The following is an 8,862-nucleotide window of genomic DNA, read 5'->3' as shown; positions in this document are numbered from 1 at the left end:
TCGGGGATAATTCCAAATCTTTCTTCCTCTCCCCTCACTCTCTCAGTCTTCTTTCCCAAGGTTTGTGATGGAAATCCAGTGACAGAGCGATTTCCACGTGTTGACTGTCAGTGGATCAGAAAATACAATATCACTGGAACTTCCCCCCCACACGTCACTGTCATCAGGTTTTGTCTTCTTTGTGGTCCATCGACAGTGACAATAATCCAGGCTCTGTTTTCTCTCTGTCAATTACACTTTAAGCTGGTCAGGGTGAGACTTCTCATTAAAGAAAAATCAACAGCTCTGAAAAAGCAGGCGTTAAAAGTTAACAAAAGGATTGAATATTCATAATGGTTAAATTGTGTTTGTTTAACCAATTTTTGTGTTTGGTGTGGCCAACAGGTACCTTTTCCTGAATTTGCACCACCGTCCATAATATAGAATGGAAGTCGTGACTGGCAAAAAAAAAAAACGGTTAGAGAAAGGTAGAGGACCATCCTATTTTAGTGTCTTCAGGATGCCAGGGGACTCTCCATGCTCAGTTGGGTTTTGATACTGGAGACATAACTCAGTGGTCTCACCTGCTGAATTCTTAGACTTCGTGGAACCACAGGTCTAAAATCTTGGCAAGCCTGAGTCATGGCTTCAGTCTCTGTCTCCTTCGAAAAAAATCGGAAGAGCAAGTGATTTATGGTATTTCTTCTTCTAGAAGAGCTCTCCAACCCCTGGCCACCGAATGGACTTTGAAATATGCCCCCAGGGATCCTTTATCCACGGACAATCTCTGAGTGCTTATTATTCACTTTACTAGTGTAGAAGCTCTTTAATCATTGTCTCTGCGTTTGCTTTAATCTAGAAACTGTCAATTTATTAGCTCATAATGTGCCTGAAGCTTTTCACCATCTTACTGGAGAAAGACTTGTATAAATGCAGGAGATGATTCTAAAGAAGTCAGATTGATATGAGATAAGGATACGAAGAGACAAAATAATATAGCAATTAGAGTACAGAACTAAAGTTTATTTATGAAAAAAAGCATTCTATATTTTGTTTCAAGAAGAGTAAAATCATTTTTAACTCCACCCAGTGATAACTGATGAGTGAGTAAAAGAATTATTTATTATAAACATGAAATTATCCATCACAAAGGATTTTCAGCACCAAAGTCTTAGGAAGTTACCCAGAGTGCACACTGGAGGGATACTCCTGAAAATGAAAGTGGTTAAGAAATCAAAGACCATGAGCTACAATATATATATATATATATATATATATATATATATATATATATATATATATATACACACACACCTATACATATATATATGTATATATATATTTCTGAGGTTGAAAAATCTCAAATGTGTGTGTATATACATATGTGTACGTGTGTGTGTGTGTTTTCATGGAGAATAATCAGACCATCAAGAAAAATAATGTTCAGGACACAAAGATAAGTAAGGAGCCCAGCCCAGCACAAGAGCAAAGCAGCACAGAGTGCACATGCTATAGAGAAGATAGCAAAAAGAGTCTAGAGAGAAGGGACTGAAAGAATGACTCCACCTTGAAATAAAACTGTGGAATACTTGGCTTCCAGATGACCTAAAGACTGATCACAGCTAGTCTAATAGCTATAATCACTATGAACTCTACCTATGACATTCCTGATCTGTTGCTGTTTGTCTTCCATCTTTCTCCCAGCGTGGTTTTATTATCAAGTAAAATATTTGCTTCTTTCTTTTTCCTTACAGAAGAGACCTTTACAATAACCTAGTCCAATTCATTCACTTTACAAATGAGGAAACCAGGACCCCGAGAGGTTAAAGTGAATTGCTCAGTCACCTAGATGGAGAGTACCATAGACAGGACTAAAATCCTGAATCTTCTAATTCCCAAACCACACTTCATTGCAAGAGCCCATTCTTCCTCTGAAATAATTACCACTTTCCTCTTCATCATAGTGGTAATTTCTGCAAAGGCAGAGAAATACTGTGGGTGATTCTCAAATGTTAGATGTTTAAATTAGCATTTGGGAACTATATATCTACATAGAATTACTGGAAGTTGAAAGGAAGACAAAATCATCACCTTTACTTTTAAGAGGGTCCCAACACAATCTTCCAGCATACTTGCTTAAAATTGGTTCTTCCTGGCCTTCCCTGGTGGCGCAGTGGTTGAGAGTCCGCCTGCCGATGCAGGAGACATGGGTTCGTGCCCCGGTCCGGGAAGATCCCACATGCCGCGGAGCGGCTGTGTCCGTGAGCCATGGCTGCTGAGCCTGCGCGTCCGGAGCCTGTTGCTCCGCAACGGGAAAGGCCAAAACAGTGAGAGGCCCGCGTACCGCAAAAAAAAAAAAAAAAATTGGTTCCTCCTTCCCTATCAATTAGGCATCTTATTTTTATTTTCTTACCAGAGATAGAATTTAATGATTCAAAGGATCTTGGAGATCACCTAGACTTACTTTCTTATCTTATAAAATCTTATCTTATAAATGAGAAAGCTGAGGTTCAGCTTACCAAATCACAAAATATTCGAATTTGAAGAAGCAACAATATTTAGTCAACTTTTTTTTTAATTTAGAGAAATAGGAGAAGTACTTAACTATTATAACACCTGTATTTCTCACTACCTATAATTAATAATTCTTCATATTTTTCTATATTTCTTTCAAATATTTTATATAAGAAATAAAGCTATGCAGATACAGTTGAAATACGTTTTTCCCAACCCCTAGTCTTACTGACATCCTTATCAACCCAAGGACAGCCAATATTAGAAATCTGTGAATCCTTGTGATCTACTTTGTATAATTTAACATACACATATAGATATCAATGGACCATGTATATTCCCAGCTAGTGCCAGGGGATTGGGGATATTAAATAAAAACTATTCTGAGTTTGTTTGATTGTGTGTTATTCTTCCTAGAAATATTTAATAGAAAACTACCGTAAGACAACAAAATTGCAAACAGTTTCAATCTAATAGACCCGTTTAACAGGTCAGAGAGGTTAAGTGACTTGCCCCAAGTGACACAATGTCACCATCCAACTAGAACTCAAGATGTTTTTCCCCTACACCCATCTCCACTTATCTTTTCACTAGAAAACCCCACCTGATTGTCTCTTTCCCCTTAAGTCCTCTGGGTGTTTTTCTTCATCATTTTCAGAAAGCCACATTTCTCTCCCTTACCTCCCTTCAGAAAAGAAACAATTCTGGGGTTGAGAAATCTCATACCAGGAACAATATACTCTTTAACTTCACACTTTGTTCTGAACAGCAGGGCAGCCAGGCAGACACCAGGCTCACACACCATTATGAATCTGTCAGCAATGAGAATTCTAAACCCTATTCGGTTTTTACTTGCTTCAATCAACTTGTCACTGCAGTGAGGATTATCTACTTTCTCAACATAAACATCAACAGAAATGAGTGCAATGGCTTGCGTCCTTGGCGACGGCACCGCCAGGGAGAATGTTAAATAGAACATTCTGCAGACAGGAGGGATCTGGGGCCTTAATGGGCCATAATTAGAGGGGCAGAGCCTACACTAACCTTTGTGTAAGGCTTCAGAATTCCCCTCCTTAGGATGGGGAGACATCTTGGGACATGCAAGGAGACTGCTGTTGTCTGCTTCTCCCTTCTCTGTTTCCTGAGCTAGAGAAAGAAAGGGAAAAGAAGAAAATGTATCCCTGCAATGTCTTCACTCAAAACCAAAGGACCTCGGGAGTCATGCCATTCAACCCCCTTATTTAAAGGATTAGGAAGCTGAGATCCAGAGAGGGAAGGCTGTGGCCAAGGTCGAACTCATGAGCCCATTGTCCTGACTCCCAGTGCTGAACCCTGCTCCCTTCAGGGGGAGTAGAAAAGTTCTGAGTCATAAGCCACGTTCTAACCCAAATACCCAATGATGCAAAAGACCAAGCTACACAGTGCCACGATATGAGGACAGGGCAAGCCCACGGTGCCAGGGTCACCGAGAGAAGAGATTCACTCCACCTCAGATCCACTGTGAAGACAGAGAGTGTGTAAGTACACAAGTAGCAATTAATTTGATTCCTTTCAACAAGTTATTTTTTTAAGGATTATCTAAGGAACTTAGAGTTAGGTGGGTCAGGGCAAAGAAAGTCTGGTATCTTCTACTACTAAAAAGAGCTAAATTATGTATACTAACTTATTTAATCTTCATAACGACTTTACGAGGTTAGTACTATTATTTTAGTCTTTATGTTACAGATGAAGAAACTGAAGTATGAAGGGTTGGGTACCTTGTTCATGTTTTTGCATATGGTAACGGCAAAACTAAGATTGGAACCTAGACGGACTGGGTCCAGAGGCCCCACTCTTAATCACAAGAGTAGGGTGACAAACCGTCCTGATTTCCTGGGACTGTCCCCATTTTAGCAATCAAAGTCCCATATCCCAGGAAACCCCTCAGTCCTGGACAAACTGGGACAGTTGATCACCCTACGCATAACTATACTGACTCTGTGGTTTGTCAACGATTCAACCCAAGCCTCAAAAACTGGCCCAGTTAGTCTGGTTGCCATATCCGTCTTCAAGCCTTGGGAGGCTGAACTCACAGGGAAGGACTTACTCATAGGTGCCAAGTACTCTTCTGAGCAGTTTTGAGGCTTTATGTTATTTAAATTCTCACAAGCACCCTAGAGGAGGTATATGGATAAGAAAACAAAGGATCCGAGAGGATTGGATCAGTTGCCTAAGATCTTAGTGTTAGCAAGTAGAAAGCTAAGATCTGAACCGAGGCAAGGAGGAAGATCTTGGGACTTCTTTAGAGAGAAATAGCTAAAATGAGGGAGTCTCAAAATCTGAAAGTCCTACCTACTTGGTGTTTTTTTCTGGATGTGGGAATTCACACCTAGGAAATTAGATATCACTCTTTGAGAATTCCCTCTTTCTGAGTAGAGTTTTGTGCTTCCTCCTCCTTCTGACTCAGCCATGGGATATAGCATCAGCTGACCACAAGTTGGCAACAACACCCTCAATGCCCTCCCCATCTCCATGCTGTGTCCACACTACTTCTCCCTCTTTGATGATCACCTCCCTGCCATTGTGTGCATGTAAAATTCTTACCCATCCTTTAAGACCTGGTCATATACTACCGTCCCCAAAAGCCTTCCTTGGACTTAGTTTAAATTAATCTTTCTCTCTTCTTCTTTCCCTTAGCCATCTTAAACCTTTTAAAAATAGGTATCCCAATCTGCCTTATTCTACAGTCACAGTGTGCAAGGGTGGGAGAGGGCCATGCCTGGCTCTCTTGCTGTGTTAGGGACTCCACCTCAGCATTATCTTATTTCCTCTCTCAGTAGTTCACAGGACAAGAGACAGCACCTGCACACAGCCCGTAGTTTGATAGCCTCTTGAATGAATATATGTATACATCAGTGTGTTTAGTTATGAACTATGATGTTTGTATGTGGAGATTTGGATAAGGAAAACGATATCTAGGATGCTTGTGTATGTCAGGGGATAAGTTCTTTGGCACTTCTAGGCTCGGTTTTACTCCCAAACTAAACGATTAAGGCAATTAGCTCGATGTTTGTAGTAGGCACCTAAGTCTACAAAACATACCTAAAGTATCTTTGCAAAATTATTTAGAGTTAAGAATAACGACTATTAAATGGTCTAATAGAAATAAATACAGGGTAAGGAGTTAGTTTCCACTTTCTCGGTAATGACCCAAACTCACTGCATAAACTTTGGTCCTCTTTTTGCCCAAACTGTAGGATGATGGTGGTAGAATTCCATGATTTCTAGGATCTCTTCCAACTCTACATGCCTATAATCCAATAATTCTAATAATTAGAGCAAGTCTTCCCCCACAGGGACATTCTGTTTCCTACTGTAGCCTTGGCATTCAGAACATTCTGGGTGAGTAGTAGAATCAATAACAAAGTCAAGGACCAGTCAAAGCCACTGAGGGAGAAAAGGGTGTTCTGTTTGAAGAAAGGAAGCCAGAGATTCTGGAGGGACATGATGTGTGAAATGCAGGCTTGGGGTTAATGAGTTTGAGGCGTGAAAACCCAAGCTTCAGGCCGCATTCTCTGGCAGTGTTGAGCAGGGCATGTCTCCATGCCCTCTGTGGCCGAGTTCTATTTTAGAATGTACTCGAGCTTGAATCCTCTTAACACAGCTGTGACTGTCTGTTAAATTTTAGGCATGGTTCTCCATTCAAGCAAGTGGCTCTTGGTCTTACATTGACAGACCTGCGGAAAAGCAGCTAGAGGAGGACAGACCTGGAAACTGTCAGAGAATTGATTGGTAGTGAAAGAGGTGTATTTATTGAGATTGAGATGTAGTCAGCGTAGCCCAATGGACCAGGGTAGAGAGAAGATTGTTCTATGAAGGTCAGAAGCAAATGGGATGGGGAAGTCTCGCTGGACAGCCCCACCCACCAAGAAATGTTTCATTCAGCATTTGAGAGCCCCTTACGCCTCCTTAGCCATTAACGTTCCTTTCTAGCTAAGACACACCTCTTGAGACCTTAACCCATGGAAAAAATGAGAGCACAGTTGAGTCATTTCACCACGCTCCCACCCTTCTCCCTTCTGGAATCCCTTCCAGGGCCCAAAGTGCCGAGCTGTCAAGTCCTGCCCTGAATGCTTTGGTTAAGTGGATGCCCAACCCAACTGAGGAAGCTGTGTCAGGGCTGGGTTAAGCCCTCCAGCTGCTGGAAAGAGCAGAAGTGGTCACCATGGAAACAAGCCCCTCATCAATCTTGTAGTGACTCACAAGATCACTGGGATGCACAGGGGACTAGAGTCCCTGGAAAGACAACACCTTTTTCCTTGAGAAGAGATGACTGCATTCTTGAAAACCAAGGCAGCTGCTTCTAAAACGGAGTGAAAATAGCCAGGGTTGCTTCTGCCTCCTGAATTTAGGCCTAGATGATATGTGCCCTGAGACCGTGAAGGCGGGAAGGTCCCCATTTGTGTGGATTTTGCTACTGCAGCCAGTTCTATTTGACACAATTCAATGTCAGAGGGAGAAGAGAACTGGGTGTTACCTAGTCAAACTCTTATTTTTTAAAGGAATGACTGAGGGGCCAGGGGGTGAATAACTTGTCCAAGGTCCATATTATGAATCACTGGGAAAGCCAGGACTAGAATCAAGACTTTGCACTCCAAATCTGTTACTCCTTCCACAATCCTAGGGTCAGAGTGGATTTTTTGTGAAGCTAATAAAGATTAAATTTCAAAATACCTCCCTTAATGGGTCCATTCTGAGGCTGCGAGAGGGGCCCTAGCAATAGACGCCCATGGCCATTTTTCTTTCCTTTTATTCCTTCATTTTCAAAAGTAAATTTTATTTAACTGAAATTGGTTTAAAGTGCTGTTCCTTTCCATTTTGTCTCCTCCTTTATCACTCGTCCCCTCCAGTTGGGTGTCAGAATGACCATAGGCATTTGTGAGATATGGTTAAAGGGACGTTGAGGTAGATTAGCATTGAGTTGTGGTTAAGCAGGTAGGATAAAATTATATGGTTCCCACTCACTTTCACAAAGAGTTAAGTTATCCGTTATCTTGATTGAAGACTGGCCTCTACTTCCGTAACCAACTAGCAACAAGATTCAAAGAAAGGGCAAGACCAAAGTTCAGCTCCTATGAAGATACAAATGGTCCCTCAAGCATCTGGCACAGGAAACATGAGGGTAGTGGAGAAGAACAACGGTTAAAATATGTAGAGCCAGGAGGTAGCCTGTGAAAATTCTTCCAAATCTCATCTCTCATATGTGGAAGAAACTTGATGAATATTTTGCATTATCAACGATGAATTGTAAAGCTGAATGAAACTTTTCAAAACTATTAATAATAATTTTATGAAAATATACTTCAATAAACTGAAGAAAAAATGAATGAACAATTCTCCTTATGGAAAATATTTTTTTTTCCTGTTTAAAAAGCACAATTTATTGCTTTTAGTATATTCACAGAGTTGTGCATCCGTAGCCATCAATGATTTTAGAATATTTTCTTCATCCCAGAAAGAAACCTGGTACCCTTTAGCTGTCACTCCCACTCTCCGCACCACCCAGCCCTGGGCAACCACTGATCTACTTTCTGTCTCTGTGGATTTACCTCTTCTGAACATTCATGCACATGGAATCATACAACATGTGGTCTTTTATGACTGGCTCCTCCCACTCAGCATCATGTTTTCAAGGTTCATTCGTGGTGTAATTTGCATCAGTGTTTCATTCCTTTTCATGGCTAAATAATACTCCATGGTGTGGATTACTCAAGCCCGTCTTCCTTGGTTATCCTTGGAGAGACCAAGGTGGACGGTCTGAGGGAACCTCACTCCTGGACCCCAGACCCCCTCAGGTGGAACAGCCTTTGAGGATCAAATGCGGAAGGAGACACAGATCTTTTTTTTTACTTTCTTTTTTTTTTTTGGCCGAGCCGCTCGGCACGCAGGATCTTAGCTGACCGCAGTGGAAGCACGGAGTCCTAACCACTAGACCGCAAGAGAATTCCCTTTTTTTTTTTTTTAACTTTCTTAAAAAACAATCTGTATAAGTGAAATAGGTACCAAAATCTCGGCATTATCATTTTACTCTGCTGTTGCAGCCCACGCTGTTGACTTCTGGCTTAGGACCCAAGGCCACCTGCTCCCCTTGTCGTAGGAAGAGGTAGTCAAATAATATGCAGTCACAATGAGTATGAACAAAGTATTATTATATAAGTGTGCTAATTAACAAAGGTATTATGTTACTTTCTGAATTTTTAATTTTGTAGTAAATTTCAGGTTTGTAATATCTATACTTTTTAATATTGATTGGGATGATATTTGATTGGGATGTATTGTGCCATTCAAAAACATTCATTTTTGTGCCTAATCGTGTATTTATAGTATTAC

General features: G+C 41.0%; 1 protein-coding gene across 1 annotated transcript in view; it reads right to left on the bottom strand.

The window, feature by feature from the left end:
• The window catches only part of TPRG1 (tumor protein p63 regulated 1), a 261,943-nt gene that overhangs the window by 34,224 nt on the left and 218,857 nt on the right, over positions 1-8,862 (bottom strand). The window lies entirely within an intron of this gene.

Source organism: Lagenorhynchus albirostris, chromosome 5 (genome assembly GCF_949774975.1).
Source record: "Lagenorhynchus albirostris chromosome 5, mLagAlb1.1, whole genome shotgun sequence".
In the NCBI taxonomy this organism is placed as follows: domain Eukaryota; kingdom Metazoa; phylum Chordata; class Mammalia; order Artiodactyla; family Delphinidae; genus Lagenorhynchus; species Lagenorhynchus albirostris.
This window is presented reverse-complemented; position numbering and strand designations above follow the sequence as displayed.